This window comes from Apium graveolens, chromosome 4, assembly GCF_009905375.1.
Source record: "Apium graveolens cultivar Ventura chromosome 4, ASM990537v1, whole genome shotgun sequence".
Lineage (NCBI taxonomy): Eukaryota > Viridiplantae > Streptophyta > Magnoliopsida > Apiales > Apiaceae > Apium > Apium graveolens.
Window position 1 is genome coordinate 250203255 of NC_133650.1, and position 9472 is coordinate 250212726.

The window sequence follows — 9472 nt, forward strand, 5'->3', positions numbered from 1 at the left end:
TAGATCAACACAAATAAATGAGCAAAAAGACTCAATAAGTAACTTTTAAACAATTTTAGATATCAAAATAGCATATGCATTCTAATCCCAGTAAACTAGGTGGCAGTATTCTCTCAATCTCTAGGAAATGGTGTTAAAAGAGGGTTTCAAGGCTTTCAAGATTAAAGATTGTGAAATCAATATTTATCAAAATCAACGATATGATTTTCAGAGGGTTTCTCACATCTTAAGAAAAAATCGTTTTCTAACTTTTGAATATCAACTTCAAAGTAGAGTATCAGGGTTCTCGAATAAGTTTTCATAACTCTAAAGAAGATTCAATTTAAACTCAACAGTAAAGCATAACGCTAATTGCAACATTTATAAAACTTTTACTTTTATTCTTTAACAATAAAGAACCCTTGATTGAAATATCCATCTTTTAAATATAATACGGGTGATCAGCCCGTACTGACCTCCATCCGGCATTAAGGTACCTATGGCATTATTTCAGCCTTTATGGATTAGGCCCGCTAGTTTCCCATCAGTCGTCGTTAAAGTTCACTGACTCAGACATTGTTACTTAGTTGTTTTCTTGTTTTATTTCAGGTACTCTAGCGAGGGTGTATGCATATGCGTTCACGTACTCTTAAGAGAAATCTGGATCAAGCCGAGGAGGAAGCAATAGTGGTTCGTACGGAAGTTTTTGAGGAAGAAAATAAGGTAGAAGAAGAAGAGAAAATTGAAGAACCAGCTTTAATAGAGATGGGTGATCATGCAGAGAATCCGAAGGCTTTGATGGACTATTCTCAGCCAAAGATTAATGACATTCAGTCAAGTATCATCAGACCAGCCATCAGGGCTAACACTTTTGAGATCAAGTCAAGCACGATTCAGATGATACATAACTCAGTTCAGTTTGGGGGTTCTCCTACTGAAGACCCCAACATGCATATCAGAGATTTCATCGAGATCTGCGACACTTTCAAGTTCAATAATATGACTGAAGATGCTATCAAGCTGCGACTCTTCCCATTCTCTCTAAGGGACAAGGCTAAGTGCTGGTTACATTCTCTACCAGCAGGGTCTATCACCACTTAGGAAGATCTTGCTCAAAAGTTTCTCACTGAATTCTTCCCTATGGCGAAAACTGCTGCAATCAGGAATGCTCTTACTCAGTTTGCTCAGCAAACAGGAGAATCTCTGTGTGAGGCTTGGGATCGATATAAGGAGATGTTAAGGAAGTGCCCACACCATGACATGCTTGATTGGATGATTATCAACTGTTTCTATAATGGATTGGGTGCTACTTCTAGACCCATGCTTGATGCAGCATCAGAAGGAGCCTTGTGGGCTAAAAGCTACGATGAAGCTTATGAACTTATTGAACCGATGGCTGTTAATGAGTACCAGAATCCTTCCCAGAGACTGACTTAGGGAAAAATCGCAGGAATTCTGGAGTTGGACGCAAAAACTGCAATCGCTGCCTAACTTAAGGCTTTGACGATGAAGGTGGACACTTTGGCTAATTATGGAGTTAATCAAATCACCAGTGTCTGCGAACTATGTGCTGGTGCCCATGAGACTGATCCGTGTGTAATTTCTACTGAATTAGCTCAGTTTATGAGCAACTTTCAGCGATCGCAGCAACCAGTGCCATCCACCTATCATCCCAAAAACCGCAATTATCCTAATTTCAGTTGGAGCAACACTCAGAATGCGGTTCAACAGCCCTATCAGTAGTATCCAGCTAAGCAGTACAACCCCCCTGGTTTTCAGCAACCGCAGTATGCGCCAAGACAACAACTCTAGCTGCAACAAAATAATGGAAAATCTAAAATAGAGGAGTTGAAGCTTATGTGCAAAAGTCAAGCTGTTTCCATCAAGACCTTGGAAAATCAAATTGGGCAAATTGCCAATGCCTTGCTAAATCATTAGCCTGGTACACTACCTAGTGACACTGAAGTGCCAGGAAAGAGGGAAGCTAAGGAGCAGGTAAAGGAAATCACTTTGAGGTCTAGAAAGGTTACGAATTTCGAACAAACTCAAGAGTTGACTGAAGAAGCTGGGGCTGAGAAAGAAGTCGATCAGCAGGATGAAGAAGTGGAACCTAGAAAGACTACTGTTGACCACACTCCGCCTGAGGGTAATACAGGGGAGAAACAGATCTATCCTCCACCGCCTTTTCCTAAGCGACTGCAGAAGAAGAAGCAGGACAAGCAATTTGAGAAGTTTCCAGAGGTGTTCAAGAAACTTCATATCAACATACCTTTCGCTGAGGCTCTTAAGTAGATGCCTAGTTATGCAAAGTTTATGAAAGGTATTCTCTCTCGGAAAGTGAAGATAGATGATTTAGAGACTGTTGCTCTCACAGAGGAATGCAGTGCTGTGCTGTAACAGAAATTACCTCCGAAGCTTAAGGATTCAGGAAGCTTCACTATTCCGTGTACTATTGAAAAAGTGTCTTTTGACAGATGCTTATGTGACTTGGGAGCTAGCATTAATCTGATGCCTTTGTCAATTTTCAAGCAGTTGGACTTACCTGATCCCAAACTGACTTAGATGACCTTGTAGTTGGCCGACCGTTCTATTAGATATCCACAAGGTATTATGGAGGATGTCTTAGTCAAGGTTGATAAACTCATCTTCCCTGCTGATTTCATAATTCTTGATTTCGAGGAGGATAAGAAGATTCCCATAATCTTGGGGAGACCTTTCTTGGCGACTGGCCGAACCTTGATAGATGTACAAAAAGGTGAGCTCACAATACGAGTTCTGGATCAGGATGCTACTTTTAATGTGTTCAATGCTATGAAATTTCCAACTGATAATGAGGAGTGCTTAAAAGTGGAGTTGGTCGATTCGGTGGTTACATCGGAACTTGATAAATTGCTAAGGTCCGATGCCTTAAAAAAAGCCTTGTTGGGGAATTCAGATAGTGAAGATGACGAAGGTGAAGAACAATTGCAATATTTGAATGATTCTCCTTGGAAGAGGAAGATTGATATGCCTTTTGAATCTTTAGGAATAGAGGAATTGAACAAAGCTCCTAAGCGCCTCAAGCCATCTATTGAGGAAGCTCCCACTCTTGAGCTTAAGCCTTTACCTAAGCATTTGAGGTATGCATTTTTAGGTGATGCATCTACTCTGCCTGTTATCATTGTATTTGACCTTTCAGGTAGTGATGAGGAAAAGCTTCTGAGGATTCTGAGAGAGTTCAAATCGGCAATTGGATGGACTATAACAGATATTAAGGAAATCAGCCCTTCTTATTACATGCATAAAATTCTGCTAGAGGAGGGTAGCAAGCCTACGGTCGAGCAGCAAAGAAGACTTAATCCAATCATGAAGGAAGTAGTGAAGAAGGAAATTCTTAACTGGCTAGATGCATAAATTATCTATCCTATATCTGACAGTTCTTGGGTAAGCCCGGTTCAATGTGTGCCAAAGAAAGGTGGAATTATTGTGGTAGCAAATAATAAGAATGAGCTTATTCTTACTAGAACAGTCACGGGGTGGAGAGTTTGCATGGACTACAGGAAGCTGAACAAGGCCACTAGGAAGGATCACTTCCCTTTGCCCTTCATTGATCAGATGCTCGACAGGTTGGCCGGTCATGAGTACTATTTAATTCTGGATGGTTATTCGGGTTATAATCAAATTTGTATCGCTCCAGAAGATCAGGAGAAAACTAGCTTCACTTGTCCATTTGGTACTTTCGCCTTCAAACAAGTTTCTTTTGGTCTGTGTGGTGCGCCAACCACATTTCAGAGATGTATGATGACCATCTTTCCTGACATGATTGGCTAGTATGTGGAGGTGTTCATGGACGACTTCTCAGTCTTTGGCGATTTTTTTGATGAATGCTTGCAAAATCTTGGACATGTTCTCAAAAGGTGTGTTGAGACTAATCTGGTTCTCAATTAGGAGAAATGTCACTTTATGGTGTGTCAGGGCATTATTCTCGGGCACAAGGTTTCTAGTAAGGGTCTAGAGGTGGAAAAGGCCAAGGTGGGGGTCATTGAGAATCTTCCTCCACCTAATTCTGTTAAGGAAATTCGCAGTTTTCTTGGTCATGCGGGTTTCTATAGGCGTTTCATCAAAGATTTCTCAAAAATTTCGAAGTCATTGTGCAGTTTGCTAGAAAAAAATGTCCCTTTCAAGTGTGATAATGAGTGACTTGTAGCTTTTGAGACATTGAAGAAGAGTTTAATCATGGCACCGATCATAACTGCAACTGATTGGAATGAACCTTTTGAGATGATGTGCGATGCAAGTGACTATGCAGTTGGAGTAGTTCTTGGGCAGAGGAAGAACAATATATTTCATGTGGTCTACTACGCTAGTAAGACCCTAAATGGTGCTCAACTGAATTATACTACTATAGAGAAAGAGCTTTTTGCTATTGTCTATGGTTTTGAGAAATTTTGATCTTATCTACTTGGGACTAAGGTGACAGTTTTGACAGATCACGCTGCAATTCGATATCTCGTCTCAAAGAAGGACTCGAAGCCTAGATTGATTAGATGGGTTATTTTGCTTCAAGAATTTAAACTAGAGATCAAGGACATAAAAGGAATTGAAAATCAAGTCGCTGATTATCTCTCGCGTGTAGAAAATCCTAATGCTACTTCATTGCAAGACATTGATAAATGAGTCTTTTCCAGACGAGCAGCTGTTTGGAGTGTAAGAAGAAGAACCGTGGTTTGCAGACATTGTGAACTACCTTGTGAGTAATATCATGCCTCCCGACTTATCTTATGCTCAAAGGAAGAAGTTTCTACATGAAGTGAAGTGGTATATGTGGGATGAGCCGTTTCTTTTTCGACAAGGAGCTGACCAAATCATCAGGAGATGTATTCCTTACAGCGAAACAGGGGGAGTGGATCTTGCGAGATTGCCACTCAACGGCTTATGGAGGACATTATGGTGGAGAAAAGACATCAGCTCATATTCTTCAAGTAGGTTTGTTTTGTCTGAAATTATTTAAAGATGCTCACCAGTTCATTTTGAAATGTGATCGATGTCAACGTGTGGGTAATATGTCTAAGAGGGATGAGATGCCTCTTAATGTGCTTCTCGAGGTTGAGGTCTTTGATGTTTGGGGAATTGACTTCATGGGGCCATTTGTCTCATCTTGTAACAATCAGTATATCTTGTTGGCGGTTGATTACGTGTCAAAATGGGTTGAAGTTAAGGCGTTGCCAACAAACGATGCGAAAGTGGTGCTTAATTTTCTTCACAAGCAGATATTCACAAGGTTTGGAACTCCAAGAGTCATAATCAGTGATGAGGGGTCGCATTTTTGCAATTGCAAGTTCACTGCTATGATGAAAAGGTATAATGTAAATTTGCATTGCTACGACTTATCATCCTCAGACGAATGGTCAAGCTGAGGTATCTAACAGAGAGATCAAGCACATTTTAGAGAAAGTCGTATGTCCATCGAGGAAAGATTGGTCTTTGAAACTTGATGAAGCTGTTTGGGCTTATAGAACAACATATAAGACTCCATTGGGAATGTCGCCGTTTCAGTTGATTTATGGTAAGGGGTGTCATTTGCCTGTGGAGCTCGAGCATAAAGCATGCTGCTTTGAAGAAGGTTAATCTGGACTTGGATGCGGCTGGAAAGAAGAGGATGCTTCAATTGAATAAACTCGATGAGTTTCGACTTCAAGCTTATGAGAACAACAAAATGTATAAAGAGAAAGTCAAGAGGTGGCATGATCAGGTTCTAGTGCTCAAATCATTTGTGCCGGGGCAACAAGTTCTATTGTTCAAGTCTCGTCTCCGTCTTTTTCCTGGAAAGTTAAAGTCAAGATGGTCAGGGCCTTTTATTGTCAAACCTGTGTTTCCACATGGAGCGGTGAAAATTTTTGAGAATGATCCGGGCCAAACATTCAAGGTAAATGGTCAGAGGTTGAAGCATTACTATGGTGGCATGGCAAACCGTGAGTTGGTTAGTGTCGTTCTGTTGTCCGTTTGAGCTCAAGGTTCTACGTCGAGCTAGCGACATTAAAGAAGCGCTTCTTGGGAGGCAACCCGAGTTTGTTGTACATTAGTAAGTAGAGTAAGCAAGAAGAAAAGAGAAAGTCACAAAAAATCAGAAAAAGAAAAAAATTCAGGGCTCACTTCAGAAGCTTGGCGCGCTGTCCTAGCGCGTGGCCGCGCTGATTTCACAGAAACATGGCGCGCCCGCGCTGTTACAGCGCGCGGCTGCACCGATTTGGCAGAAGTAGCGCACGCCCGCACTGTCTCAGCGTGCGGCCGCACCGTGTCCCGACTCAGAAAAAAATAAAACAGCGATTTCAAGAGAAAATTGGGATTTTTAGTCAAAAATCAATTCCAAACCGATTTTTACTCTCCCACATCCCATAATTCCCTCTCCAAATCAAACCCATTACTCCCATTATTCCCATAATCAAATCCCACTTCTATTCCATATATAATTCTCTTTTTACCACCAATATATATATACACCTCATACACAAACTTCTCGACCAATTCACAAATTCTCAAACATAAATTACCTCTTAAACACAACCCTTATTCTCTATACTCACTTCCAATGGCACCCAAGAGACAAAGAACACAAGTCGACAACAACACCACCGATTCATCAAGTGTGGGTGGTGTAAGGCCAAGGTTCTCTACTCCCGAGGCTGAAGCGGAGTATACTAGGCTTCTTTCAAAGCCAATCATCAAGGAATGAGATTTTCTGCCATCAGGGAAGGATGGTCAGCTGTCGGAGATGATTCTTAAGATGGGCTGGGTTCCTATTTGCGAGGCACCCGCTGCTGTGCCCATAAGTGTTGTTCACGAGTTCTATGCGAACGCCAAGGCCGAGAAGAATGGCTTCATGGTGGTTTTAGGGAGGACGGTGGAGTATAGTGCAGAGGCTATCAGAACTGTTATTGAGCAGCCCGCAAGGAAGCCCAGGCAGGCCACCTGGAATGATAAGACTCCAGAGGACTTTGATCTGGATCTTATTGTTGCTACTCTGTGCCAGCCCGATACTCACTTGAAGATCAAGAGGGGCACGATCGAGTATTCTACGTTCCCGGCTTCCAGAATGAACATGTTTGCCCATGCATGAAACGCTTTTATATGTGCTAATATCATGCCATCTTCGCATGTGCATGAGATTACTGTGGAGCGTGCATAGTTGTTATGGGGCATTCTTCAGGGCGATTATATAGATTTGGGGATGGTAATTTATCAGGGGATTCTGAAGTTCTTAAGGGGGAGTACTACGGGGTCTATTCCATATGCGTCCGTGGTGACGAAGCTATGCGTGGCAGTTGGTGTTCATTGGCCCGCACACGAGCAGTTATAGATCCCGAGTGCTCCTTTTGACAACACTACTTTGGCTACGATGCAAGAATGGGATGGAGGCAAGCCCGATCTGAAGGGGCTTGGTCATACTTTTGACCACCTACCTGGTGGGAGGCCAGTTGCTGGGGCCACTCACGTGAGCAGGACTACATGGAGATCTCAGCTAGGAGATGAGGCAGGGCCATCGCAACAGGCACATGAGGAGGAGGAAGGAGCTGATATGGGAGTCAGCATGAGCATGACACAGTACAGGCATCTGGCACGGAGGATGAATGTGATGCATGACATCCATAGCAGGTTCGCACGTGATCTCACCCAGGCACTTGGGATAGCTTTCAGAGCCACCAATGTTGATATCCAGTGGCCAGTTTTTGGTGAGGATTCCGTGTATCCACCTCCGGACACACCCGACACTCCACCCGTTGAGGGTGAGGAGTCTGATTCTGATTAGGTATGCCTGAATTCCTTACTATTACCTTCACTGAGGACAGTGAATATTTTAAGTTTGGGGGTAGTAGATGAAGGAATATGTTTTTGTGTGAGTCTCATATAGTTTGCATATTCATGATAGTTAGTTCATACAGTTTACATATTTTGCCATATAGTTTTTTTATTTTGATAGTTTTATGTTATTTTGTTTATATAATTTTCATGCATTTGCATTATAACATGATCCCTTAGATGATTTTCCGATTGACTTGTGATATTGATGCTAGTGTAGTGATGTCGTGTTTAGAGATATTAAGTCGTATTAAGTTGATTTGCATGCTAGAGACACTTGTATTTCACTAAGTCTTATAGGTTGCTAGAGTGCTAGATCTTAGTCATGGTTTGTTGGTTTGTCGAGGTTTAATCGCTTGTTTATATTTAAAATTTAAGATATTCTCTTAATAATAAAAGACATGGATATTTAAAAATTGGAGGAAAATTGGATTTCAATGCTAGTTGTGTGGCTAGGTGTCAAATGACTAGTAGCCGACTCATATTTTTATGAGTAGTCTAGGGTTGAATGAGATGGAGCGAAACGCACTCATTCAGAAATTCGTTAAGAAAAAAAAGAAAAAAAAAGAGAAAAAAAGAAGAAAAAAAATAAGTGTTATGCATAATTGATCACGAGTGGGCTCTTTAGTACTCGAGTTATTAAGTTCTTAGGGGACTTTGTGCCAATTGACCTAAGGCTTTTATGGTCTGGGATCCGCTAACCTAACGCTCGCTACATGGGTACTATTGTATAAGTCTTTGTGGACCTCACTCATTGCACGATCAAATAAGCATATGTGTTTGTTTTATTTTGAAGAAAAGCATGAATCCATATAAATATCTGATATAAAAATTAAAGTGTTATAAATTATTTTGAGTCTAGCTTTTATTCTGTTTATAAACTTGCGATTGTCTTGATAAGTAGTGAGTCATGATTGTTGATCTAGTTGCGATAGTATATCTGTAAGCATCTGCACACACACACATCTCTAGTTTGTAAGTTGATTTGTATGATTTAATTGGTATTTATGCGAGTAGCTGCATTTGTTGTTATGTTGCTTGTTGAGTGGTTGAGTTATTCTATTGAGATCGTTGCATTCATATTAGTTGCATTCATGCATTTTTATTTTCTTGTTCTTTTGAGTGTATTTATGCTTGAGGACAAACATCGATTCAAGTTTGGGGGTATGTTGAGTGGCATTTATGACACTTTATTATGCTCTAATAAGCTTTGAATTGATGCATTTGTACTCAAGTTGTTAAGTGTTTTAACGTATTTTCTAGTGTTTTTGCATTTCATGCATTAATCTGTGAATCAGGTGAATTAGAATTATTTTGGTGCTAATTTGGTGTCAAGGTGGTGTTGGAATAAAAGCTCGTGGAAAGCCGGCTCGAAGCAGCAAGGAGAAAGATGAAATCTGAGTTTTTCCCAGAAGGACGGCGCGCCCACACTGTGATAGCGCGCTGCCGCGCCAGGATTCGAGAAAGGCAGTGCGCCCGCGCTGTGATAGCGCGCGGCCGCGCCGGTGCAAAAAATATGAATTCTGATTCTAATTCGATTCTAAGTGGGGAGACTTCCAGATTACAAAGGGCTGCTATATATATTCAAATAAGAATGTTTTCATGGAAGAGATGTACCAGAGCGCAAAGAGACCGTAAGAAGACCGTTTTTAGCACG

The 9472-nt window shown here is 41.2% G+C and overlaps 1 non-coding gene across 1 annotated transcript; it reads right to left on the reverse strand.

Moving 5' to 3' along the window:
* Positions 1-1134: 1134 nt before the first annotated feature.
* LOC141722902 (small nucleolar RNA R71) lies at positions 1135-1241 on the reverse strand. Its single transcript, XR_012575899.1, has one exon. It is a non-coding gene; the product is annotated as a small nucleolar RNA R71 (small nucleolar RNA).
* Between the last annotated feature and the right edge of the window lie 8231 nt (positions 1242-9472).